This window comes from Entelurus aequoreus, linkage group LG12 (assembly GCF_033978785.1).
Source record: "Entelurus aequoreus isolate RoL-2023_Sb linkage group LG12, RoL_Eaeq_v1.1, whole genome shotgun sequence".
Taxonomy (NCBI): domain Eukaryota; kingdom Metazoa; phylum Chordata; class Actinopteri; order Syngnathiformes; family Syngnathidae; genus Entelurus; species Entelurus aequoreus.
The window spans coordinates 11,104,899-11,132,703 of record NC_084742.1 but is presented as its reverse complement, the minus strand read 5'-3'; the positions used below and the strand labels follow the sequence as shown (position 1 = coordinate 11,132,703).

Sequence of the window (27,805 nt, the reverse complement as noted above, 5' to 3'; positions counted from 1 at the left end):
TAGGTGGGCGGGAAGAGAGGAGTGAGTGTCACAGACCGAGAGAGAGAGAGAGAGAGAGAGCCGCTGGATGCTCAAGTGTGCCATCGGGAGTGTTTCTTTAGCTGTCGTCGTGGCGATTTTGTTCTTATTTCAGTTCTTTTTTTGTCATTACACAGCGGCAGATTGAGCACCTGCAACTTGACGCACTTCCTGGGATTGTGACCAGCGCTCTCGGGAAGACAGCCCCCTGCCAGGTAGGATAAATACCTGACACACACACACACACACACACACACAGTGATGTGGTGAATCTTGGAAAATACAAGCTGGAGTGGAGCAGTTGAGAGGGGAGAGAGTCACCAACCACCTCATGCATGGTGACAGGTGTCGGATTGGGAATGACAGGATTACTGAAAGGGAGAAAATCCCCAAATCAAGCTCAACTGAAGGCATTCTAGCAAATCATATCAAATAGGTCCCCTGATGGCTGTGAGTGGAATAGGCGCTTCATTGTATAATTACAGAAGTCCACCCATACCCAACAAGTGCCACGTCTTGTTCTCTAAAGGCTTTTGCATCTGTTGCACGACGTTGCTGCTATTCAATTTAGAAACAAGCCAATGCAAAAAGTCAGTTGTCAGTGTTTGGATTTCAAACGTGATTGCTGGACAACAGCATTCACACACAGTGAGACATGAAGACATGCTTGCATCAGCGTCTCCTTTCTGTCACGTCACTCGATGACAACTTCCTGGTCGGGGCGCACTTTCAGGCCAAGCGCTGCTTTTTCCACCTCAAAGAGCGTGCATGTGAGGGAGCGCAGTGTGAAAAAATATCGTTCAGGGATTTCTTTTGCTGGTGTCGGTCCAAATATTTATTTTCTTGTAAGGTCCAATGGATTCTTTTGTGGTGCCCACAGTAGCGTTTTACAAGCCATAGAGGGCCTGAACAGCGTACTCACCTTTCATTTGTCACACCTCCTGTACCGTCTTTATCATCATTGCTGTGTTGACCTTCACACAACCTTGGAGCTTTTAGAGCTGCGGAGTTTGTGTGACATGGAAGACGTTTGAAAGTCGCCTCTGTGTGCAAACACAGGAAGCTGACACTTCAGGACTTTTTTTGATTGATCTGCTTAGCTGAAACTTTGCCGTGCACCGTTTAGCGTGTGTGTTGCATTGTGACCAGAACCTTCCATCCGTGGACGCCGCTTCCCCCGAGCACTGCTCCTCTCGCTCCAGTGGTCGCAGTTCGCTGTCGACGTGACTCAGTGCCCTCCTGCTCTCTGATTGGCTGGCCTCTCTTCTCAAAGGGGGCTGGGTGTCGGGGCTCAGCCGCTGCGTTCAGCCTGACGTCCCACCGCGGACCGTCGGCCTGAATCAAACCTCTCACGTTTCAGAGCATAACCGCGGCGATGTGGTGTCCTACAGGCCGACCTCGTGACACAAGGTCCAAATTGTCCACCGTGTGAGCCCTGGAGGTCCGTCTCAGCAGGACCAGCTTGTTTGCTCAGGCGATGCTGAGCTGCTTCAGGACCACGGACAGTGCCCAGCATCCTTTATGGCGACAGGAGGGGGGGTTAGCTTCAGGCAAAGGAACACTTATATGATGATTACATAATCTAAACGACATATTTGAATATTTACTAGACACTGGCATGAATCACTACACACACAGCGTGCACACGTCACATTCAGGCTGTTCAAGGAAGTACACACTATTTGTGTGTGTGCATTTGTTTATATGGCCCTGAGAATGTCCCTGTCATAAATCAGTCTGAATGTGTATTTATAATGTGTCAACAGCTCTCAATTGATTCAGCTACAATCAGAAACATATTGATAAATGCCTCATAACTTAGCAATATAATAAATGCAGCATTTTTTATATTGTGTATTTAAAGGGGACCATGATGAGTTTTGTCTTTTCTGACTTATAAATGTTCCAATGTTGGATACTCATGTTACACAATGCCAAAGCGTAAAATCTAAGGCTATCAAATTATTAATCAGATTCATTTGCTTAAAAAAATACCCCAATATTTCTACACAAATGCAATTGTATTGTCAGAATGTTATCCAGGAACATTTTTTAAACGTTTTGCCTTGTTGGACGTCATTTATTTGCACGGAACAGTTTTATCTGAAGTTCTTTCAGGCTGTATTATTTTGAAGTGAATTTTGCCAGCAAGCACACCAGTAGGAGTCTCCTCACTCATGTTTGTACTGACATATGTATCGATCTGATCGCTGACCGTATAGCGGTTAATGTAAAGGAGCTAGTACAATTTAAATAAATTGCATGATTATTCTGAGTTAACTCGTTAATTTTGACAGCCCTAGTCAAATCTTAAGGTTCATGCATTTGAGCGTGGGCTTGTGCACAGTTTTGGATGCCTCTGACCATGGTGTTTTGCAGTCTGGCTTGTGACATCACAGTGAGGTGGACATACTTGCTGAGATTGAGAAAAAACAAAAGAAGATAGAATTAAGTATTATTTGTATCTAATCTTTGCATTTGCATATTAAAATGCTGCTAAAAACCTTTTTTAAGCTGCTCTGTATCGATCTGAAAGGGGGAGGTGTACCTATTGATGTGACCGGGTGAATATATATAATGTTTATAGAGTTTATTTTCGACCATGTCTGCAAAAAAAATAACGGTGATGTTCATCTCTAAGATATATATTTAACCCTCTCGGGACATTTGATTTCAATGATCTTCAAAGCCAAGGAGGACATAGAAGTCCTTAAGATTTGTTTTGGGTTGCGTAAAAACATTTAGATTTTATGTTTTCTTTTGCTCAAATTTCTCAATAAACTTCAGTCCTAAACAAAAATATCAAACATGTAATGTTTTTTTTATTTGACCCTTTTCAAGGCCGTTTGATCAGATAATGTCACAAGTTTAAATGAGTAAAAATACCCTTTTTTATTTTAATTTATAATTGACAACTGTGACATCAATTAACAAAAATGTCTTTAAGGGGTTAAAATAAAAAATAAAAATCTATACACGTTTGGTATTTTTGTTTAGAGCTGAAGTTGATGGAGAGGTTTTGACAAAAAGAAAAATATAAATCCAAAATGTTTTTATGCCGTTTGAAAAATGAAGGACTTTCATGTCCTTTTTGGCTCTGGGGTATTTTCCAATAACTGCCATACATGTGTGAAAGAATTTACCATTTTTAAATTTACCATGAAAATAACCCTCATACGAAAATCATATACTGTACTATGGAGTAGCACAGACCTGGGCATTCTGCGGCCCGCGGGCCGCATCCGGCCCTTTGTGCGTCCCTGTCCGGCCCGCGTGAGGCCAATTATAAATTACAAAATAAATTTTAAAAAGTATCTATGTCGAGTGTGCAATACAACGGTGCTGCTTTTGTTTTGAAAATCGTTCTTTGTATTACTTCCGTGTGGACGTATGCGTGTGCGTGATTGTGAGTGAATGTGAACAGCTGCAATCATTAATTACAAAATAAAGTTGAAAAAACATCTATGTCGTGCGCGCAATACAACTGTGCTGCTTTTATTTTGAAAATTATTATTTATGGGCGTGTGTCAGTGTGTAACCTGCGAGTGAGGGTGCACATGCAGCGACAAGTGATGCACGGTTTACACCCGAGACGCTAAAAAGAGAAAAGTTGATGAAGAATGCCGTGTTTTCAACAAGGCATGGACTGCCATGCAACGTTCCCTCTAAGGTGCGTGCCTGCGCAATTGCGCACTGCTCAAGCGTCCTCTGCGCGCAGCAAATATATGCCGCGCACCAAATCAAATCCCATCTGAATTCTAAACAAAATAAACATATTTATTCTATGTAATTTTGCAATGCAACTTTGAGTGACAGTGACAACAAGCGGCCCTAACGGTGTTCGTCAACACCGTTCAATTGAACACCGTTCAATTATTGTAACGTCTATCGAGATGCTTCGAGGCCAGGAATTATATCGATCACTTTATTGAGCAAAACTGTTTATATTCGGCCATAACCACACCAAAAACATAAGTAAAACACTTCTATCTCGAAAAACTAGTCATTTTCTGCTGTACAAACCAGGCCAAAACCAACTTGTCATCTGTCACCAACACGCATAGCACTAAACCACTGGTGCGTTTATGGCCACACAAAAAGTCGGACAACGCAAACATCACACAAAGTTACACTATGACTCCTCAGTCATACGTGTGCTTATTTTACTGTCATTTATTATTAATGTTAATTTATTTATATTAGTCATGGAATGCTGTTACATACACTATGTTGAAGTATTACTATTATTATTAATTATTATTGTTATTATTATTATTATTATTTATCTTACGGTATATATCAAAAATAATATTGAGCAAAATTTAATTGAAATATTGTCGATGTGGCCCTCCAGCAGTGCTCGGGTTGCTCATGCGGCCCCCGGTAAAAATTAATTGCCCACCCCTGGAGTAGCACATCAAAAATTAGAGCCATAAAAACCGCAAAAATTGACTGAAAGGACAAAAAAGTCAGACTTTGTCCCCTGAGGGTTAAACAGTCTACATTTAAAAAAAATCATTCTGATTCTTATGAAGAGGGTGGGATGTGGTTTCATTTGCAATCTGGGAACGCCTCAACAAACGGACATCTTGCAGATATATGCAGAAAGTAGGTTATAAATGTGACTGTGGCGCAAAAAGTACACCAAAGTATATCCAATACATATTATCTAGAGCACAAAGAAGTGTTTTAAAATCTCCGTAGGTCATCTTTAACCATGTGTCTTCTTTAAGTGATCATATGGCTGCCTTGTAATACTGCCGCTCGTGTGAAATAGTTGGTCTGCTTCTGTTGAGTGGCTAAAATAAAGGTTGAACGTGGCCCTTGAGAGCCTTGTCACGCTGCCGGTGTTTGCCCACACACACACACACACACACACGCACACACACACACACACGCACACACACACAGAGATATATGCAAACATGGTCTCAGCATGACATTGATTGTGCGCAACACCGGCAAACACACACCACGTGCGGCCCCCACAACCTGACACAAACAATAACGTCTTGCCCTTCGGCCTCAGTTTTCAGCGGCAGACAGCCGAGCACCCGCCACTTCACTCCATGTCTACCCCCCGCCCCCTTTTACCCTCCCCTAGCCATACAACATATCGCCTAATTGAGGCCGCTAATAACCAACGTGGGTCATTTGTATGTGTAAGCATTAGCATAATTGAACGGGCGGGAGAGAAGCGTTTTCCGCTAGTGTGTTAATAACGGCCTGGACAAACGCTGCTGTCGTGAGAACGCCATTAGGGCCCCGCCTCTTTGGCACCTCCGAAAGACTCGCCAACTGTCAGCGTGTCGGGTGTGGTCCTCAACATAAGGCATTCTCCATCTTTGTTGTTGTGCTTTGGGATTTGTTGACCAAATCAAGTCGATTTTTACATCGTCAAAATTGGTGAAGGATACCAAAACAACATGTCTGGGCACCGAAAGGGCGGAGCTAGAGCAGAGCACTGATTGGTAAACAGACTAACATTGAATGAATTATGTCCCAGTTTATTTTTCTTCTCCAGAAGCATCACTTCCTATTTCCTCGGGTCAGTGCCTCCTTCCTCTCGGCGTTGCTTAGCTGCAATTAAAAGATCCATCATGCCAGCAGGCTATCTCGCAGAGGAAACGAGAGGTTATCTTCAAAAATCTGGCTTTTTCTTCCCCCTTCCTCCAAACACCGTTCTCTGATGCTCCTTACCAGGGGCAGCGCGTGGCAAATGGAGGCTAATCGTTGATCTTGGCCGTCGATTCGGGAGCGCATTATCCCGTCGCCGAGGAACAGATCCCATTACAGATGTGTCCCACGCCGGGTTTCGTTGCGTGCAAAATAGCGGCGAGTGTGAACGCCAGTGCACTCACGCCAAGTTTGGGAAGCAATCAGTGCTTTTTATGGATGACAGCCACAGGGAGGCAGCGTGTTTAAGAATAATTTGCCATGTTTTTTTATACCCCTGCTCTCATGTCTTTGCCTGATTTTCCGCCGCTTGCTCCGAGTGTGCACGTAGCATGATGATGGCAGTGAAGGTGTGTGCATGTGTGCGGCGGGGGGGAAGATACAATGTTGCGACGTGTTCGATGGCTGTGAATAACCGCAGCACATTGGTGCATTATTCAACTGTCGTCACCTTCCCTCCAGTCGTGACTGCAATTTGGGGGTGTTGCAAGCAGGGGAGGGCGGTGTGGGGCTCTGCACCGAAAGTATGAGTGAACAAAATCAAGCTTTCTTAGCTCCGATATCCACCTCGTGAGTGAAAGCATCAGAATTGCGTGTTAAAACATTCTAGAATACAACACATTGGTGATATTTTAAACCAGTGGTCCTCAAACTTTTTTCACCAAGTACCACCTCAGAAAACACTTGGTTCTCCAAGTACCACCATAATAACCAACAGTAAAATACTACAGTAGTCCTAAGTATTAATGTAAAACAAGGCAGATGTCTTATTTAGCAAGTGGATTGTGACATTACTCACAGTTTGACCAGTAGCATTGTGTTTGAATATAGGAAAATAAAAGTGTTACAATACAATATTTAATTAAGTGATTCTTCGGAGTACCATTATAGATAGAGCCTGCGCACTACTAGTGGTACCCGCACCACAGTTTGACAGTCACTGTTCTAAACAACATCTGCATGCTGTAAATCAGCTCGCCTTCATTCCCACGCTGTAAAAACATCAGTGTGCATAACCTCTGCTTCTATTAACCTCCACCCGACTTCTCCTCCATTGAAGCAAATTACCCAGGATGCACCTGGGAGAGCCTGGAGAGCATGCAGACGGATTATGGCGGCTCGAGCCTGACATTCGCTTAATACACTGTGCTAATGGACTGTTTCAAGCCTGAGAATGTATGTGTGTGTGTGTGTGTGTGTGTGTGTGTGTGTGTGTGTGTGTGTGTGTGTGTGTGTGTGTGTGTGTGTGTGTGGGCGCGCGCGCGGAAGGACCCCTGTGGGGGTGAAGTGTTTTGTGCGGAGGTCAAAGTCACCTCACGTTCCGCATTTGTGCTGATTTGCATGTCGTGGCATGCGGGTTCCAGAAAGGGTGGATTATGACTAAAGACGAATTTAGAAGTTTCTGTTTCAATCAAAGCAGTCAGCAAGAACTCAACATCTCATCAACAGAACCCGCCAGTGTGTTTCTTGGAAAACAATGGAGGAAAACAAAGTGTTCCACGTTGCAGACTGACGTATTGTTCATGTTTCCCTTTTTTCTTGTGTGCTACTCCAAAAAGCTACACTAATTATCAAGCATCCAGCACTTTCCTAGCAGTAATCAAGCTGTGACAGAAAGTAGCTCAAGTGCTCACTTTTCTGTAAAGGACCTGTTGCGTACAGATGACCAAAACAAGTTATACTAAAGTATTTTTTGCTCCTGAAAATGAATCTGACAGCCATACTTTCAATTATTTTCTGAATAATGTGTAGATAACTAACTACTATACTTGGAACGCCCTTTTTCCATTGTCAGACTTGTTGTGCCCCCCCTTCTTGGTGGGAAGTCATCTACAGAACTGGAGGCCACTTCCCTGCATAGACAGTGTGAATAAAGGCATGTCAAATATTATTTTGATCACTTAATTGCATGTTTTTGTCACCCTGGTCCATGATTACTTCAAAACTGACATGGTTAGCATTATGAGCAAAAAATAAAATAATCTTAATTTCCAGGCTTCCCCGCTCTTCCATACAAGCATCTTGAGGTAAACTTCAGTAGAAGAGGACACAAAATAGAATAGCGGTTTACCTTCTTTTGTTTTTGAGGGACAGGTTCGCGCTTATGTCCACAGGCTTTCTCCCTTCAAGGGCGCTTCTAATTTTCCGGATCACATTTGGCTTGAATCTTTAAAATGTTGTCCCGTCCTAACCCAGAGCAAAACCCTTCATCTTTGATGTCATGCAAATTTCACTCCTATCGCTCGGTCTTACCTTTTTGTGCGAGTCAATTTGAGTGAAGAGATCCATACTTTCCTCATATTCCCATCATTTGGAAATGTATACAGATGGACTCCTTCTTTCGTTGTAGCATCTGGCAGCCATATTTGATCATTCCTTCAGATTCTGCGCACAAAATAACAAGATTCGGGATGAAGATGTTACCAAAACACTTACTACATGATATGGTATTACCTCCAGTCTTTTGTGGGTGAGGTCAGCAGGCTGATGCAAGCCCGCCCACATTTTGGATCTAAAAGTGGGCACTCCAAAATGTGCAGAAACTCCTTAAAAGTCCAGCCTAAAATCACTACAATTTGTAATTTGGTGACATTTTAACTTTTTAGGTCAAGAGCTATGAAATTAGTGGCAATATTGTCCGCATCAGAGGGGCGTTTGAGAGTCCAGTAGGCTGTGTGCAATAAATGGATATACTGTAGCATGTACTGTAATTGGTACACTTGAGGGATTTTAATGGACTCAGGCGATCGTTTACAGCCGAAGGAGACAGAATTTTTTTTTGCTTTTGTCCCTCTTTAAAGAACAAAATACTTGTTTCGAGTGAAAGAAGAAGCAACTGTATCAGTGATGGCGTCCGACCTCAGGTGCTCTCTTGCGAGCGCGCCTGTCAATCACTTTGGGGCCGCCCTACGCTCCACTAAGCTTGAGTGACGTGCCGCTAGCCACACGCTAACCTTTGTGCATGGCGTGTTTGTGTGTTTGCACGCACACTGCACATTTATCTGCTCCTCTCTCTCTTATCGGTCAAGGACTCTCCTTGTCAGGTGATTTTAAACTATCGATCACCGCATCTATCCACTTTAACAGCATGTAGAATACACCCGATCGTGTCCGAGCGAACGCCATTAAGCACTCATCTTCTCGTGTCAGTGTTGCGCCGCTAAGCCGCCTTTTGTCGCCTCGTAGCAAACGTGAAGGGCACCAAACTACTTTTTCACTGCCTTCTGTACCGGTCACTAAAGGGCGTGGCTGGACTGTGTGTTGTGTGGAAGGACGTCAGGAAGATGTGATGGAGAAGCAGCAGAATAAGACAAAGGGATGGAGTTCTTCAGAAGGTTCAGTAATCAGATCAGATTTGCAGGATGAGCTTGCAGATGGCCTTCGTCGCCTCACTGGCTCAGTCCGGCCTCACTGGCTCAGTCCGGCCTCACTTATCTCCTCTCTGCAGCATTGTTGCTGCCATCTTGCCTCCGCCGCCTGCCTCTTGCAGGATGACTGCAAAGTCACTTGGAGTTTATGGAAAATCTCCTTCATCCCTTTTCAATCTTTTCATTCGGGTGCACAACATGGTCTTCGGGCCCAAACCTTTGGTGTTAAATTAATTTTTTCCCCCCCAAAAGAGGGGACTACCTCGTATTTGCTACAGTCATGGTACCTCATCATAGTTTTATTGGGATATGAGCTGTTTATCGGTTCATTGTTATGCGTAATAAGCTATAAATAAAATGTTGGGTTGCGAGCCTGCCTACTGCTAGTTGCTGTAGCAAATGGATAACGGCAGCCAAGAATGGTAAAATAATATATAAACGGCAGACATTTACCCTTGAAAATATATGAAAGCTGCTGATGGTGTATTTGACGGAAAAGCAGCGCAAAGGAGATACCATGGAAGTCCACTCTCCAAAATAAATGCTGTACATTATTACATGACTTCCTAAAACTACTATAGTTGTTTGTACTACATTCTATTGTATTGTTTTTTGATACAATATTTCTTATCTAAAACTCAAAAATACATTTTTCTTTTTAAAAAGTATGTTCCAGGTTAAAATGATTGTTTTTAAAAGGGATCCAAGCACCTATTAAATAGATTTATAATGAATTTCAATGGGCGACACTGTTTTGTAGTATAAGCTGCGTCACGGAACCAATTCAACGCGTATCTCGAGAGACCACTATACCCAAGTGCAGACAATAAGAAAATATTCCACGGACATGCGGCTGATCTTTCCAGAAGCAGCAGCTGTTCCCGCCTCAAGAATCCCAAATTTTGCAGAGTGCCATGACTCGGCATGGTGCAACACAAACAGTGATCAATGGTCAAGCTGTTGCTTGCACCTTCAGGCTGCAAGAGAAAGACGAGGACGATTTGGCAATGCTGCGAGCGTTCATCGGGATGTTACAGAAGATGCTTGTGCAGGAGAAATATGAAGGAATGGGTCACAGACATTATTTTTTTAAGGCAGCCGAGTTTTCACACTAATTCCCAATGTTCCAGGATGTGTTAGGAAACGGCTTACCACTGTGCGCCTTCCTTGGTTTCCATGACGACCGTGATCCTTGTATGATAATCGGATTCCTGCAATAGCTGTGAAAACACTCATTCCTGTCCGACACGGGGATAAATGATGGGGCCAGCAAAGACCTGTTGGTGAAGCACCTAACACTGTCGGCCTGATTTACTAAATGGCTATGTGTATTAAAACACGTGCAAACTTAATAGCACACGCAAATCCAATCTACTAAACTTTTGTGCAGAGGATTGTGTCTGTTAAGTGAGCAAAACAAGGAGCACAATCCAATTAGCGTGTCTGTCTTCATTAATATACAGAATATGTGCTGATCTTGACAATGCCTACAATACTGGGAGGAGAAAAAGAAAACATATTTATTTACGCCGTTTGATTCATCAAGACTAAAACTATTCTGGTGTAGCTGTTATGCATCTTTATTTAGAACGCCTAGAAAGGATGTGCAAACTGGCAGTTGCGCAGGAATAACTGTGAAAAAGGAGGCGATCACATTGCAGCTCTGCCCTACGTATGCTTGTCAACATATACAAACTGTCAAAAATAAAAATATTTGACATTTTTTCTATTCAGCAATATCATTTTATAACTGTATAGCTGCTGGATGGCTTAAAAGGCTAATTAAAATAAATTAAATTGACGTGTTTTGGTGTCTGCTGATGTTTTTTAGTGATGTTAATTTTTTCATGTAGAAGATATATTAACATATCTCCTAAATGGAAAAAAAACAAACATATTGCAATATGCATTTTGTTGTGTCTGGAACAGTCCTGGGCAAACTTGCAGTTAGCGCCAGCATCTTCAGCGTGGTAAAAAAAAGTGGGTTCCATTGTAGATGCCGTGCAAGACTGTGTCTTAAATGCCAATAAAAAGTGGCGCATAACGGTCTGCAGCATGATAACATGAATGTGCCATAAAATGAGTTCATGAACGGTAAAAGCCGCATAATACAGGCAAAAACCTCATTTTAAATAAGGCGGTCTGCACCAGTTATCAAATGTAGTCTTAGTAGATCAGACGAAACATTTACGAAATTGGTACATCAATTTTATAGTTATCACACGCTGTACTGCAAACTTTGTTCGATTCTCAGCAAAACGATACTAAGGTTTTCATGAGCACACCAAGGTCTAAAAAGGCCACTTGTCCAATACCTTTTTATGTGGAGCATTGGATGATAAATGAGTGTACAAACACTTGTATCTGCATTCATTTTTCCCATCTCTTAACCCTCTTTCTTTATTTTTGTTAAAAAGAGCGAAGGCCAGACTGCACATTCATCTCCGGACAAAGCGTGACAACTATAGATCGGCTCTCCTTTGCACAAGACAAATAACCTCATTACCGGAGAGGAGCATTCAAAATAGGATCATGTCGGAGCCGGGGAAAACTGCCTCGGGGGATAAAACGCAGGCCTGCACCGTTCCATTTGGAAGGCGGACCATCAAAAAGCATTTTTTAACGGAAAAAACAAGCTTTCCAGCTTATCAGAGGGACGACCGGGAAGCACGGCCGACTAAATGGCGCCGTCACTTTCTGTTCAAGTCAATATAGTGAAGCCTCTTCTTCTACTATTCTACCACGAGGACACTTAATGGTGTCCTTTTTTCCTGAATACTGACAAATTTGCCTGAAGGCCAGAAGCGCGTGCATGTGTGTGTGTGTGCGTGTGTGAGTGTGTGTGTGTGTGTGTGCGTGTGTGTGCAGGAACACAATGTCCCCCCTGGTGGCAAATTAGCGTCTGCATGCATAATTACCGAACCAGGACGGGATCCCCGCCATTCTTCTCGGCTATGTACATGAAGTCCCAGAGCGGTTTGCCTTGCTAAAGTCCTTCATGATTTGCGAGGATGCAATTGGTGCCAGGTGAAACCTCCTTGCCAATAACGATCGAGAAGTCGGACTCATGACAACGACCCAAAGGTCACAGATGTTGCATCCCTCTTCGAACACTCACCCAGTCCTAACGAGGCCCGATAAGGCGTCCAATCACAAGCCCTGCACTCTGATTCCTAATGGCGGCGCCACTAGCAGCGCGCTTGGCTGTAATAGACCAATCATACTTCTGTCAATCATCCAGAGCAGGCTTTGTCTTCAAGGGTAATATTGTTATTTTTAACCCCAAGAGTGCTTGGTAATAGGCATAAAAACGAAGAGAGCAGCGGTGGAGCAGGCGGATAGCTTACTTTAATGCTAAAGTGAACAATTTTTTTTTTTTCAAATACAGCAAGTAGAGATGGGATCGGATCGGGCCGATATCAGCTGAGCTGCCGAGCCCAGCCGATCTTTACCGCCGCTGTGTCCAAGTGTTTGCACGCTGCAAACAAGAGCTGATAAAGTATGAGATAAAAAGACTAGATTTTAGGAAAAAAATAATAACAACTAGTGAAATTATCTCTCCATGCAGCTAGTTAATTTTACCTAGTAAGACATCCTAAATTAAAATGTGTACATCTAAAAATAAGCAGTACTCTAAAGCTAGAAATAAGTGATTTATTCTGATTAAGCATCCTCGGGATGTTGCAGAATCTTTTTAACAAGATTTTCTAAAGTATGTGGGAAAACCCCAAATATCTTATTTTTGAGTAGCTATTTTTTCAAATTTCCATCCATCCATTTTTCTTCCGCCTATCCGGGGAAGCAGCCTAAGCAGAGAAACCCAGGGGGATCCCGAGGCATTACCAGGTCAGCTGGGAGACATAGTCTTTCCAACGTGTCCTGTGTCTTCCCTGTGGCTTACTACTGGTCGGCCATGCCCTAAACACCTCCCCAGGGAGGCGTCCGGGTGGCATCCTGACCAGATGCCTAAACCACCTCATCTGGCTCTTCTCGATGGGGAGGAGCAGCAGCTTTACTTTGAGCTCCTCCTGGATGACAGAGCTTCTCACTGTATCTCTAGAGGAGAGCCCTACCACCCAACTCATTTCGGCCGCTTGTACCCGTGATCTTGTCCTCTCGGTCATAATTCAAAGCTCATGACCATAAGTGAGGATGGGAACGTAGATCGACCGGTAAATTGAGAGCTTTGCCTTTCAGCTCAGCTCCTTCTTTACCACAACAGATCAATACAGCATCCGCATAACTGAAGACGGCGCACCAATCCGCTTGTCGATCTCACGATCCACTCTTCCCTCACTCGTGAACAAGACTCTGAGATACTTGAACGCCTCCACTTCGGGTCGGGGAGATCTTGCCCGGAGATGTCACTCCACCCTTTTCGGGGCAACAACCATGGACTCGGACTTGGAGGTGCTGATTCTCATCCCAGTTGTTTCACACTCGGCTGCGAACCGATCCAGTGTGAGCTGAAGATCCCGGCCAGATGAAGCCATCAGGACCACATCACCTGCAAAAAGCAGAGACCTAATTCCATAAAAGTTATGAACAGAATGGGTAACAAAGGGCAGCCCTGGCGGAGTCCAACCTTCACTGAAAACGGGTCTGACTTACTGCCGGCAATGCGGACCAAGCTCTGACACCAATCATACAGGGAGCGGACCGCCACAATCAGACAGTCCGATACCCCATACTCTTTGAGCACTCCCCACGGGACTTCCCGAGGGACACGATCGAATGCTTTCTCAAAGTCCACAAAGCACATATAGATTGGTTGTGCAAACTCCCATGCTCCCTCAAGGACCCTGCCGAGAGTATAGAGCTGATCCACAGTTCCACGACCAGGACGAAAACCACACTGCTCCTCCTGAATCTGAGGTTTGACTGTCCGGCGTAGCCTCCTCTCCAGTACACCTGAATAGATCTTACCGGGGAGGCTGAGGAGTGTGATCCCACGATTGTTGCATCATACCCTCTGGTTCCCTTTCTTAAAGAGAGGAACCACCACCCCGGTATGCCAAGCCGGGCGGATCTCATCCACCCCCGGGGTCTTTCCACCCAGGAGCTTTTTAATTACCTCGGCAACCTCAACCCCAGAAATAGGAAAATAGAAGAGCCCACCACAGATTCCCCAGGCACTGCTTCCTGATAGGAAGACGTGTGGGTGGGATTGAGGAGGTCTTCAAAGTATTCCCTCCACCGATCCACAACATCCGCAGTCGCGGTCAGTGGCACACCATCCTCACTATACACGGTGTTGACAGTGCGTTGCTTCCCCCTCCTGAGGCGGATGGTGGTCCAGAATCGCTCAAAACCGTCCGGAAGTCGTTTTTCATGGCTTCCCAGAACTCCCCCCATGTCCAAGTTTTTGCCTCTGCGACCGCCGGAGCTGCACACCGCTTGGCCTGTCGGTATCTGTCCGCTGCCTCCGGAGTCCCATGAGCCAAAAGGACCCGATAAGACTCTTTCTTCAGCTTGACGGCATCCCTCACCACTGGTATCCACCAGTGGGTTCTGGGATTACCGCCCCAACTTGCACCGAGCACCTTGCGGCCACAGCTCTGATTGGCCGCATTGACAATAGAGGTATGGAACATGATCCACTCGGACTCAATGTCCACCACCTCCCTCCTGACATGTTTAAAGTTCTTCTAGAAGTGGGAATTCAAACTCTCTCTGAAGGGAGACTTTGCCGGACGTTCCAAGCAGACCCTCACTATGCGTTTGGGCCTGACAGGTCTGACCGGCATCCTACCCTGCCATCAGAGCCAACTCACCGCTAGGTGGTGATCGGTAAAAATTTCCACCCCTCTCTTCACCCAAGTGTCCAAAACATGAGACTGCAAATCCGATGACACAACTACAAAGTCGATCATTGAACTACTGCCTAGGGTGTCCTGGTGCCAAGTGCACATATGGAATCCTTATGTTTGAACATGGTGTTTGTTATGGACAGTCTGTGACGAGCACAAAAGTCCAATAACAAAACACCACTCGAGTTCAATTCTGTGCGCCCGTTCTTCCCAATCACGCTTCTCCAGATTTCACTGTCGTTGCCAATTTGAGCATTGAAGTCACCAAGCAGAACAAGGGAATCACCCGAGGGAGCACTCTCCGGTACTCATCCAAAAAGGGTGAGTACTCTGAGCTGCTGTTCGATGCACAAGCACAAACAACAGTCAGGACCCGTCCCCCAACCCGAAGGCGGAGAGAAGCTACCCTCTCGTCTACCGTGTTAAACTCCAAAGTACAGGCTTTGAGCTGTGGGGAAACAAGATTTGCCACCCCAGCCCGTCGCTTCTCACGGTTTGCAATGCCAGAATGGAAGAGAGTCCAGCCCCTCTCAAGAGGACTGGTTCCAGAGCCATTGCTGTGCATCAAACTGAGTCCGACTAGATCTAGTCAGAACTTCTCCACCTCATGCACCGACTCAGGCTCCCCCCCCCCCCCCCAAAGAGGTGACGTTCCACGTCCCAAGAGCTAGCTTCTGTAGCCGATGATTGGACCGCCAAGGGCCCTGACTTTGGCTACCGCCTAGCTCACACTGCGCCTGACCTCTATGCCCCCTCCTATGAGTGGTGAGCCCATTGGAGGGGGGATCCTGGTTAGCGCCTTGCATGGCAGCTCCCGCCATCAGTGTGTGAATGTGTGTGTGAATGGGTGAATGTGGAAATACTGTCAAAGCGCTTTGGGCTCCTTAAAACGGGGTAGAAAAGCGCTATACAAGTACAACCATTTTACCTTTTTTTTTTTTACCCACGTTACCTTTTTGGGCTGTGCCCGGCCGGGTCCCATAGGGACAGGCCTGGCCACCAGGCGCTCGCCATCGAGCCCCACCTCTGGGCCTGGCTCCGTAATGGGGGCCACGGTGACCTGCGTCCGGGTGAGGGAAATCTGGGTCCTTTAAATTGACTTTCCATAGAGATCTTTGAGCTGCTCTTTGTCTGGGACGTGTTTGTCTTGGGAGACCCTACAGAAGCCCCCAGACAAAGATAAGTTAAAGTTAAAGTTAAAGTACCAATGATTGTCACACACACACTAGGTGTGGTGAAATTTGTCCTCTGCATTTGACCCATCCCCTTGTTCACCCCCTGGGAGGTGAGGGGAGCAGTGGGCAGCAGCGGTGCCGCGCCCGGGAATCATTTTTGGTGATTTAACCCCCAATTCCAACCCTTAATGCTGAGTGCCAAGCAGGAAGGTAATGGGTCTCATTTTTATAGTCTTTGGTATGACTCGGCCGGTGAACTCACAACCTACCGATCTCAGGGCGGACACTCTAACCACAAGGCCACTGAGTAGGTGGAAGCTCAGAGATCGTTTTTTTTTTTCAAGTTTAACATATTTATACTAACTAACTTTTTTTTCTTCACTATTTACATAAATAATCTTGGACAGAATATTCCGAACTCAACTTTCAATTTCTACGCTGATGATACTGTCATATACTGCACAGCACCCACTCCTGCTGAGGCCTTTAAATATTTACAACATCCATTTGACAGAGTACAAGAACAACTTTGCTATCTTCAACTGGTTTTAAATGCAGAGAAAACAAAGTGTATGTTCTTTACCACATCAAAAACTATAAGATCAGCACTGTGTGAGAACATTTTAACAAGAAATGGGCAACAAATTGTGTTAGTATCTTCTTTTAAATATTTAGGATTTTTAATTGATGACCACTTGAGTTTTTAGGAGCATATTCAGTATGTTGTAAAAAAAACTGAAACTTTTACTGGGGTTTTATTATAGAAACAAGTCTTGCATTTCTTTTACTGTGAAACAGAAATTGGTGGAAACAACATTTTTACCTGTTATTGACTATGGAGATGTATTGTACGTGAATGCTACTGCTGGTTGTCTCCACAAGCTGGATAGTGTGTACCACGGGGCACTGAGATTCATCACCAACTGCGCTCCCCTTACTCACCATTGTGTGTTATACTCAATGGTTAACTGAATGTCTTTATGTGCTCGACGCCTCAATCCTTGGTATGTGTTCATCTACAAAACCATTCTGGGTATCACTCCATCTTATCTGTCTTGTCTTTTAACAAAGAAACAAGGAAGTCACAATCTTCGTTCAATGAATGTTCTGCAATTGTCGTCCCAAAAGTAAGAACTGAACTGGGCAAGAAAGCATTTAGGTTTTCAGCACCGAAGGCTTGCAATAACCTACAATCGAATCTTCAACTTCAAACCCTTGTTACATTAAATGAGTTTAAAGCTTCTGTGAAAGGATTGCGGTCTACCTTGTCTGTATGGACATGTGTTATGTGAGCAAGTTTTAATGTTGTACATTTGCTGTTTTATGTGTTGTTTACTGTTTATGGTCTTTAATGTAACCTTGCTGCTGCCCTCTTGGCCAGGTCTCCCTTGGAAAAGAGATCTTTGATCTCAATGGGATTTTACCTGGTTAAATAAAGGCTAAATAAACTTAAGTATAACTATTCATGCTAAAACTAAGGTTATGATGTTAACTTAAGGACTAAAAATAAGTAAATAGCTCCCAAAACTAGGTACATTTCTAAAAACACTATTTTAAATCTTGGCAAGTGGCTAAATATTGTACTCGCCTGAAAGGTTCCTTCACCTGAATACCGGCACTCTGTTTCTTTGTTGTTGTTATTTTTATCCAATGACTGCACGCAGTGGTGACATTGCTGGTAATACACACAGCCCTTGCAAGCAGACACGACGTGAAGACAGAAGAGAGAGAATGGATGTATTTTGGCTTATTAAACTTGGCTTAAAAAACTAACAACGAAAGGTTGAGCTATAAACACTGAAGCTAGCTAGCAGCTAGCGTCCGTCCACAGTGTGTTAGCTAATTTTAGGTCACTAATCCACGTCTTCATGGTAACAAATAAAGTAAGTTTCTTACAAGTATCATCCCTGCAGGACGAGGAATAGCTAAACGTGCTCCACTACACACCAGCATACAACAGTTAACCGCTAACAGCAAACTAATGCTCCTGAATGTAAACAAATGGGTGAATCTACACAAACATATTGGTAAGAATACCAAGTACAAGAGTCATTTTTAGTCGATACTACAATGATTACATAGATATAATTTATTTACAAACCTTTTGTCTTTTTTATTGTTAATAAACTCAGGAAATGCGTCCATGAACACGGGAGAACTTTAATTATGACCCTGGTATTGGATCGATACCCAAATTTGTGGTATCATCTAAAACTTATGTAAAGTATCCAAACAACAGAAGAATAAGTGCTTATTACATTTTAGCAGAAGTGTAGATAGAACATGTTAAAACATAAAGTAACCAGATATTAACAGTAAATGAACAAATAGATTAATAATGCATCCATTTTTTACAGCTTGTCCCTCACAATTTTGACAATATAATGGAATGGGAAATGTTGCATACGTCAGCAGCCAAATTAGGAGCCTTTGTAACCCGTTTGCTTCCTTACCACTAAAAAAGATGTTGACTATTATCTTCACTGTTATTTAATGCCAACATTGTTCTTTGGTTGCAATAAGAAAGATATCTTTAAAAAAAAAAGTAGCCATGATTGTCACGCACACAGTTGTAGTGGCGAAACTATTCTCTGCATTTGACCCATCACCCTTGATCACCCCCTGGGAGGTGATATATATATATATATATATATATATATGTGTGTGTGTGTGTGTGTGTGTGTGTGTGTGTGTGTGTGTGTGTGTGTGTGTGTGTGTGTGTGTGTGTGTGTGTATATATATATATGTGTGTGTGTATATATATATATATATATATATATATATATATATATATATATATATATATATATATATATATATATATATGTGTGTGTGTGTATATGTGTGTGTGTGTATATATATATATATATATATATATATATATATATATATATATATATATATATATATATACACAACTTACTTAACCCTCTTTTCGATGTGTCTGTTTTTTAGCTCAAGTGGTGTAGTGTGAGTTTATGCACAACAAAACTGTCGTTGTTCCAAACATAATAATGCATCAAAATTAGTGTAAATGAATTATTGACCTGTTAAAGGCTGTAATTCCCCTTACCTTTTGGAAATTATAAATACTTAGTGTTTTACCCATAATATATATATATATATATATATATATATATATATATATATATATATATATATATATATATATATATATATATATATATATATATATATATATATATATATATATATATATATATACACACACACACATACACTACCGTTCAAAAGTTTGGGGTAATCCAAACAATTTTGTTTCAGATGAAAGTTCTCTTTTTCTGGCCATTTTGAGCGTTTAATTGACCCCACAAATGTGATGCTCCAGAAACTCAATCTGCTCAAAGGAAGGTCAGTTTTGTAGCTTCTGTAACGAGCTAAACTGTTTTCAGATGTGTGAACATGATTGCACAAGGGTTTTCTCATCATCAATTAGCCTTCTGAGCCAATGAGCAAACACATTGTACCATTAGAACACTGGAGTGATAGTTGCTGGAAATGGGCCTCTATACACCTATGTAGATATTGCACCAAAAACCAGACATTTGCAGCTAGAATAGTCATTTACCACATTAGCAATGTATAGAGTGTATTTCTTTAAAGTTAAGACTAGTTTAAAGTTATCTTCATTGAAAAGTACAGTGCTTTTCCTTCAAAAATAAGGACATTTCAATGTGACCCCAAACTTTTGAACGGTAGTGTACATATATATAAAACATGGCCGCGCCCGGGAATCATTTTTGGTGATTTAACCCCCAATTCCAACCCTTGATGCTGAGTGTCAAGCAGGAAGGTAATGGGTCCCATTTTTATAGTCTTTGGTATGACTCGGCCGGGGTTTGAACTCACAACCTACCGATCTCAGGGCGGACACTCTAACCACAAGGCATGAGATTTTTTGTTGAAATACAGCCAATAAAAATTTTTGTGGTCCACTTTATTTTGAAAAGTATTGAAATACATTTTGGTATTGCGACAACCTTAGCTCTGTCAGTAGACTCCATATGGAAAACTGCAACAAAGCTGACAGGGACAAGACCGTGTCGAAGTGGAGGCACATAAAAAAGACCGGCCATAAAACGGCGCTTCCTGAAGAAACGTTTAGAAAGCAGCCTGTGTTCTAAATTTAACAAGATAAGCTTAATAAAAATGTGTTATTGTTTTTACTTTTATTTGCACAAAAAATGTTGATCGGGACATCCCTAGCAGAAGGCAGGAGTCCATCCTGCTGGACACGTCTGAGTAACTTTCCCCATCATGTCATCCTTTTGTCTCTCAAGGGGACTACCCTGAACCTCTTCCACCAAACATCCCCTCCACCCTCTTTGTGTTTATGCAGGCTGTCACCATCTGACAGGAGGAAGCTGAAAGCTACTGTAGCTCTTACTTTTTTCTTCTTCTCCTAGATCAGTCAGTGGTATGTTTACACACAGCTCAAGGTCAAACTTTGTTGGCCTCACACATACGTACACACACACACACACACACAAACACACACACACTAAATCACTCATTTGCATGAAAAAGCAATTTAGGACACATTTTGGAGGAAGCGGCAGACATCTGGGAGGTGCTGGGCTTTCTCCAATTAGACACAAATGAGAGGAAATGAAGGGTGCATTAAAGTTTGATGGTGACCCAACTTTGTAAACAGGAAAGCCTGTTTTCCTTTCAAAATAAAAGAAGCTAGTCCTGTTCAACTATCTTTGCTGTATTACTACTTCTGTACGTATGTCACTGGTTGTCATGGTTGCAGTGACACGCCACCATTTTTCCTCAAAATGGTCTCAAAATGGCCGGACCTAAACGAGGTGTGCAAGAGAAAAAAGAAAAAAAAGGAACAAAGAAAGTAAGAGGTGTACTTAAAGGAGACCTACGCCATAATACTCCCTCTGTCTTGGCTAAACGGAGACAAGGCGGTTTTCATTTTTCCCTAACACTCTCTAATTCCTTTAAATGTCAGCGAACGCAGCAATGTCAGAGCTGCTGCTTCAGTCTCAGGTGTTCCTAAAGGGGATACAACTCATTGTGAGGCTTCAAGAAGAATGGTTTTCTAATTTGTCTCTACAAGAGCTTTCTTCCATGAAGGATTTTCCCATTTGAATGTTTTTTGTATAGTAGCAAGGGTTCAGCTAACTGAGGGTCCCTACAAATAATTTTTTTAATTTTTTTTACATTCCTACTTCTTTTCGGTTATGTTGTAATGAGAAATTCAAATATGTCTAATATGTGATGTCCATCCATCCATTTTATACCGCTTGTCCCGTTTGGGGTTGCGGGGAATGCTGGAGCCTATCTCAGCTGCATTCGGGCGGAAGGCGGGGTACACCCTGGACAAGTCGCCACCTCATCACAGGGCCAACACAGATAGACAGACAACATTCACACACTAGGGCCAATTTAGTGTTGCCAATCAACCTGTCCTAGGGGTCGGCAACCTTTACCACTCAAAGAGCCATTTTGACAAGTTTCACGAATTAAAGAAAACAATGGGAGCCACAAAAGTCTTGAAAATTTAAAACGAAATAACACTGCATACAAAGCTTTTTTTGCTTTGTGCTATGTTTTAACCAGGGGTCTCAGACACACGCCCCGGCCCGCACCTTAATATAAAAATGTAATGATAGTGCGACCCGCGATTGCGCCTGATAGCGTCATACTTGCCAACCCTCTCAATTTATCCGGGAGATTCCCGAGTTCCAGGGCGTGATGGTACTGCCTTTAGCGCCCTCTACAGCCTGCTCCAACAGCGTACCTGCTCGGCCACATGTTGAATGCAGCTTCAGCATGCTCAGTGCACACGTAAGTGACAGCAAGGCATACTGACGGTGGTCGTATATAACAACTTTAACACTGTTACGTTACAAATATGCGCCACACTGTGAACCCACACCAAAAAAGAATGACAAACACATTTCTGGAGAACATCCGCGCTGTAACACAACATAAACACAACAAAACAAACACCCAGAATCCCATGCAGCCCTAACTCTTCCGGTCTACCCCCTACCACCAAACCCCGCCCACCTCAACCGACGCATGGAGGGGGGGGGGGGGGGGGTTGATGTGTGGGGGGGTTTGGTGGTAGCAGGGGTGTATAATGTAGACTGGCTGCATGGGATTCTGGGTATTTGCTGTGTTGTGTTTTTGTTGTGTTACGGTGTGGAGGTTCTCCAGAAATGTGTTTGTCATTCTTTTTTGGTGTGGGTTCACAGTGTGGCGCATATTTGTAACGTAACAGTGCCACACTGTGAACCCACACCAAAAAAGAATGACAAACACATTTCTGGAGAACATCCGCGCTGTAACACAACATAAACACAACAAAACAAACACCCAGAATCCCATGCAGCCCTAACTCTTCCGGTCTACCCCCTACCACCAAACCCCGCCCACCTCAACCGACGCACGGAGGGGGGGGGGGGGGGGGGGTTGATGTGTGGGGGGGTTTGGTGGTAGCAGGGGTGTATAATGTAGACTGGCTGCATGGGATTCTGGGTATTTGCTGTGTTGTGTTTTTGTTGTGTTACGGTGCGGAGGTTCTCCAGAAATGTGTTTGTCATTCTTTTTTGGTGTGGGTTCACAGTGTGGCGCATATTTGTAACGTAACAGTTTTAAAGTTGTTTTAAACGGCCACCGTGTGGCTGTTGACCAAGTATGCCTTGCTGTCTCCTACGTTAGCAAGCAGAAGCTGCATACAACATGTGGCTGGGCTGTCATGCGATTTGTGCAGGCTATAGAGGACAATTATTGCAGTACCGCTAAGGTACACTCTTAATTCAATTGTTAGGGTGAAAATCGGAGAATATTAACCCCGGGAGATCACTAGGAGAGGCACTGACGTCCGTAAAACTCCAGGGAAAACCGGGAGGGTCGGCAAGTATGCAGCTGAGCCGCATCAGAGTGGTCAAAGAGCCGAATGCGGCTCCGGAGCCGCGGGTTGCCGACCCCTGACCTATCCCCAGGTGCATGTCTTTGGAGGTGGGAGGAAGCCGGAGTACCCGGAGGGAACCCACGCAGTCACGGAGAGAACATGCAAACTCCACACAGAAAGATCCCGAGTGCAGGATTGAACCCAGGACCTTCGTATTGTGAGGCAGACGCACTAACCCCTCTACCACCGTGCTGCCCCTATATGTGATGTAATATGTGCTGTATCATGTTGAAATTGTTTACCTCAACCAACTAAACCAAACATGTAAAATACTTCTACATAACATGTAATGGTGGTTCTTTGGTCGACATTTTGCATAGATTATGTTTTACAGACCATTCAAGACACTTTCTGACCGTCTCTTTGTGGATGGTTTTATTTACGTGCTTCCACTTCGACTGCGCCCTGTCCCCGGCGTCTTTGTTGTAGTTTTTAGCACTTCTATAGCGAGTCTACTGACGGATATAAGTTTGAGCTATATGCTAATTTCTATGAAAAATGGCAACAGAGGAGAATACATGTGCATGTACGAGCCAGTCTGCCCCACAACAAGAATATATAGAAAAAGAAGGCGCTTATATGTAAACTACAAGTGTGGACTCGTGCTATGCGCTTGAGGTTCAACTTTACCATGTATGGAGGTAGTGCAGAAAACATCACAGGACATAGCAAATTCCAAACGGCTCGTTTAGCGGAAGTATGAAGGAAGGCAAGATGTTTTATTAATATCTCTGCAATGCCTCAAATTACCTGTACCATCGGGTTAAAAAAGTTGTTTTTGCATAATAGGGCCCCTTTAAATGACAAAATACAAAAATATAGCGTTATCGTTGTAGTGGAAAGATTGTACTCGTGTGAAAGAATCCTTCAATGCGCAAATACATTACCTGTATTCATACGTATGCGCAGATTCAGGGGGTGCAAGTATCCCATGGTCTTGCTGGTTTTACACTCAACTTCAGACTGTGTTCAGCATGATAGTTAGCTGTTTGTCCTATTAGTGGGAATCCAAAGAGGCAAGATAAACAGTGTGTTTTGCAGGCCTCCACACCTGTCGTTGTTTAATAAGAGTAGAGCGGTCTTTAACGCACGCCGGTGAAGCTAGGGAAGTGAAACAAGGTGACTCAAAACCATGCTAATGCCGGCCGGCGAGGTGGTCGGTGTTAGAATAATTATATATAAGTTATTACACATCTCTTATGCTTAAAGGCCGTTGCTCTAGTTATCTAATGTGCTCAAGCTGTACTTTTTATTTTCGTGCAAAGGCACATAACTTGTTATCTTCCACTGCAAGTTAGGAGTCGCCTCGCCGCAGATGTTTCTGTTTTTCAGCCTGCTAACGGCCAAGGACGGACCTCAAGCACCTCAGCGAAGATAAGGCAACACCGGGCAGACAAAGCAGAGACAGGGCGCAATCACAAGGCTCAGCACATTTTCTTTCTGAATAATCACGTATTGTGTCTACTGAGCTGCTTGCATAATATGTGACCCCTCCCTTTTAGAAGCAGCCTCAGCGATGTAACTAGGGAACGCGTGGGCTGTTCCTCAGAGCGTGGGGGGGAGACTGTAACTAAGTGTGCAGCTCCATGCATTCTCCTTATGAGCAAAATTTAACTCTGTCTCTGCCTGATTCCTTGCTTCTTGTTCTGTTTAATAGATAGTTCGGTGCTTAAACCTGATAGTCGGCGTGGTCATTGAGCCATGTGCCCTTACACAATGGCTTTTGGCGTGGGCGGTAGCAGCTGTTGCTCTTCTGCCTCCGCGGGCTATGAAAGTGCTTGATTTGATATACTGCAGAGCCCGCTTTTTAAATTCTAATACCGCCTACAATCACCTTCATTTAATCATGGCAGTCAAAATCGTAATTAAAGGTCCTCGGATCAGCCCCGCCCGGTTTGGCTTTGGCCCTGACATAGCGCTGAGAAGACGGTCAAACTTGACTATCTCTTCCAGGGGAAGTAAAGGCGTAAACAAGTTTCCGTAGGCGAACCCGTGGAAGGATCATAACCAGTAGGGTAGCAGTGAGGAAGGTTTCCTGCCCAAGCAAACTGAGCCGATGGCGAGCTTCGACCCACACAAGGTGTGCGTTGGCACGCTATGTTTGATGGGGGGGGCTCAGAATTCCAGTGGGCCGTGTGTCCAGTATCTCGAAACACTCTACCAACATACCCCCTGTACGCTGGGGGCCTCAGGCACTCAGCTCGCCTCCTGCCCATGGAGAGAGGGGGGTTCGATATCTGACGACCCGACTGCAAGGTTGATGGTCAAATTCAACTCCTTTGAGTCGAATCATCAAATAGTCGACTGTACTATAAAACACCCCTAGTCTGTACTTCAACAAATCAATACTCAATAGTTGTAACGGTATAGAACAGCTCTGACATAGAAATGGGTGATATGGCCTAAAATCTATTTCGCGATACATATTGCAGTCTCTTGTGATAACGCTATATATCAAGATATATTATTTGGAATATAAAAAGATAAAAGAAACATTTCAAAACAGGTTAAAGGGCTCCAATTGTGTGAAGTGTAGCATGTTTAGCTAGTCCTCGTCTGCCAGTGATTTGTAAGAAACTGTTTTTTCCCCGCCACAAAAGTCAGTGTTACTTAGAAACATAATCGCATTGCGAAGGGACATTAGCCGCCAGCTCGCTAATGTGAACGCTACATTGCTTTGAGGATGCTTCCTTTCGCTTGTCGCTGTCAAGTGTGCGGGACACATCTAGAATGTCAACATGCAATATTATGTTAGGACAGTATTAAAAGCTATCGCCGGCAATATTTATATCATATTTACATCGCGCAACCCTACTGAGGTATTTCTAATATAACCTTTGCTACACAAGGTCAGCATTATTGCCTTTGTAAAGGCAGCATTTTTAAAGTATTGTTCTGCATCCTTTGCTGCCTTGTGATAAGAAATCTAAGTGTTATAATGGGATGTGCAGACTGCCTCGGCTAATTATTGCTGGCTATAAATCATTTGTTTATCTCAGTGATGCTGACTCGTCCAGCACAGAGTCTGTCCTCACCAGTAATGGTGATTCCTTTTCTTCAGCGGGCGATCATTGTGGCATGACCTGGTCCTCCCCACTGACCTCTTCCTGCTTTCATGCCAGGATAGTTAGCCTTAGCATGTCTGTGCTAGCAAGTGTCCCAGCAAGCTCTCTGTTGCAGCATCCTTAATTGGCATAATGGAGAGGGTACCACTCCAGCAGCAATGTGCCTGATTGTGTGGTCCTCGTCAAGCTTCCTGCATAATCAGCATTGGCAAATCAGCGCTTCCTTGCAGAATATACAGCAGGCTGCAATTTGGTGTTATGACATGTGTGCTCTGCGCACGCAGGAAGGGTAAAGACGCTGCTGTAAGCGGGATCACGAGAAGCCTTTTGCTTTTCAGGAGGTGATCTATCTCTATAATCACAGCCAGGTCCTACCGAACGCAATTTCTTGTAGTCAATTTGGGATAATCACACATTTTGTTCCCATTTGCCACTTAACCTGTCCAGTGGTTAAGGGGGTATCGTCCGACATTGTCACACCCCGCCTCGGGCGAAGGTAATGTAACCTTTGCAAACCAGACTTTCAAACCAAGGATGGGAAGGCACGCAGTTGGTAACAGTTTACAAACATTTATTTACAACCCAAAGTGAACAACAAGAGGAAACAAAGCACCCAAAATCTGCAATAGTAATAAATAGAGGCAATATTAGTATAGTATATTAAATATAGTAAATTGATATTCTAAATCCATTTCAAAGTCACATGCGTTAAATAGGCCTAAATAATTTATCAAAATAAGCATATTAAAAATAATCAAATCAAAAGGTCAATAATCCATTATAACAAAATACATGAATTCACAATCAAAGGTCAATAATCAAATATGTCAAAGTAAAAAATTAAATAATCAAAACAGATTTAGCAAAATCAATTAGTAGTGATGGGTCCGGCAACACCGGTGCATCGGCGCATGCGTCGAGCTCATAGAGCGAAACCCTGTGTCGGTGCGCGTACCGCTTTTAGAAAGTCACGTGACCGATCATGAGCTGTTTTGGTCACGTGACCGATACGCGAACTGTGTCGCACTCCCGCCTCCTCTGTGCCCTGTGAGCAACGTTCCCTTTACGGTGCGCGCCTGTGCAATTGCGCACTGCTCAAGCGTCCTCTGCGCACAGCAAATATATGCCGCGCACCAAATCAAACCCATCTGAATTCTAAACAAAATAAACACATTTATTCGGTGTAATTTTGCGATGCAACTCTGAGTGACAGTAACAACAAGCGGCCCTAACGGTGTTCGTCAACACCGTTCAATTATTGTAACGTCTATCGAGATGCTTCGAGGACAGGAATTATATCGATCACTTTATTGAGCAAAACTGTTTATATTCGGCCATAACCACACCAAAAACATGAGTAAAAAACTTATATCTCGAAAAACTAGTCATTTTCTGCCGTACAAACCAGGCAAAAACCAACTTGTCATCTGTCACCAACACGCATACCACTAAGCCACTGGTGCGTTTATAGCCACACAAAAAGTCGGACAACTCAAACACCACACAAAGTTACACTATGACTCCTCAGTCATACATGTGCTTATTCTACGGTCATTTATTATTAATGTTAATTTATTGATATTAATCATGGAATGCTGTTACTAGAGAAAGTTACAGGAATGCACACTTCATCCTATGCTTACATTTCATTGTGCAACATGAGGATGTTTAAGGGGAACTAAATGTGATCTCTGAAAGGGGTACAAATGATTTCCAAAGCAGGACCCCCACCCAGACA

General features: G+C 43.5%; 1 protein-coding gene across 5 annotated transcripts in view; it reads left to right on the top strand.

The window, feature by feature from the left end:
- syt1a (synaptotagmin Ia) overlaps positions 1–27,805 on the top strand; it is a 222,534-nt gene that overhangs the window by 98,897 nt on the left and 95,832 nt on the right. For all 5 annotated transcript variants that reach the window (XM_062064689.1, XM_062064690.1, XM_062064688.1 and 2 more), the window contains one exon: positions 156–233. The gene's annotated coding sequence lies outside the window, so the exon portion shown is untranslated. The remainder of the gene's footprint in view (positions 1–155; positions 234–27,805) is intronic.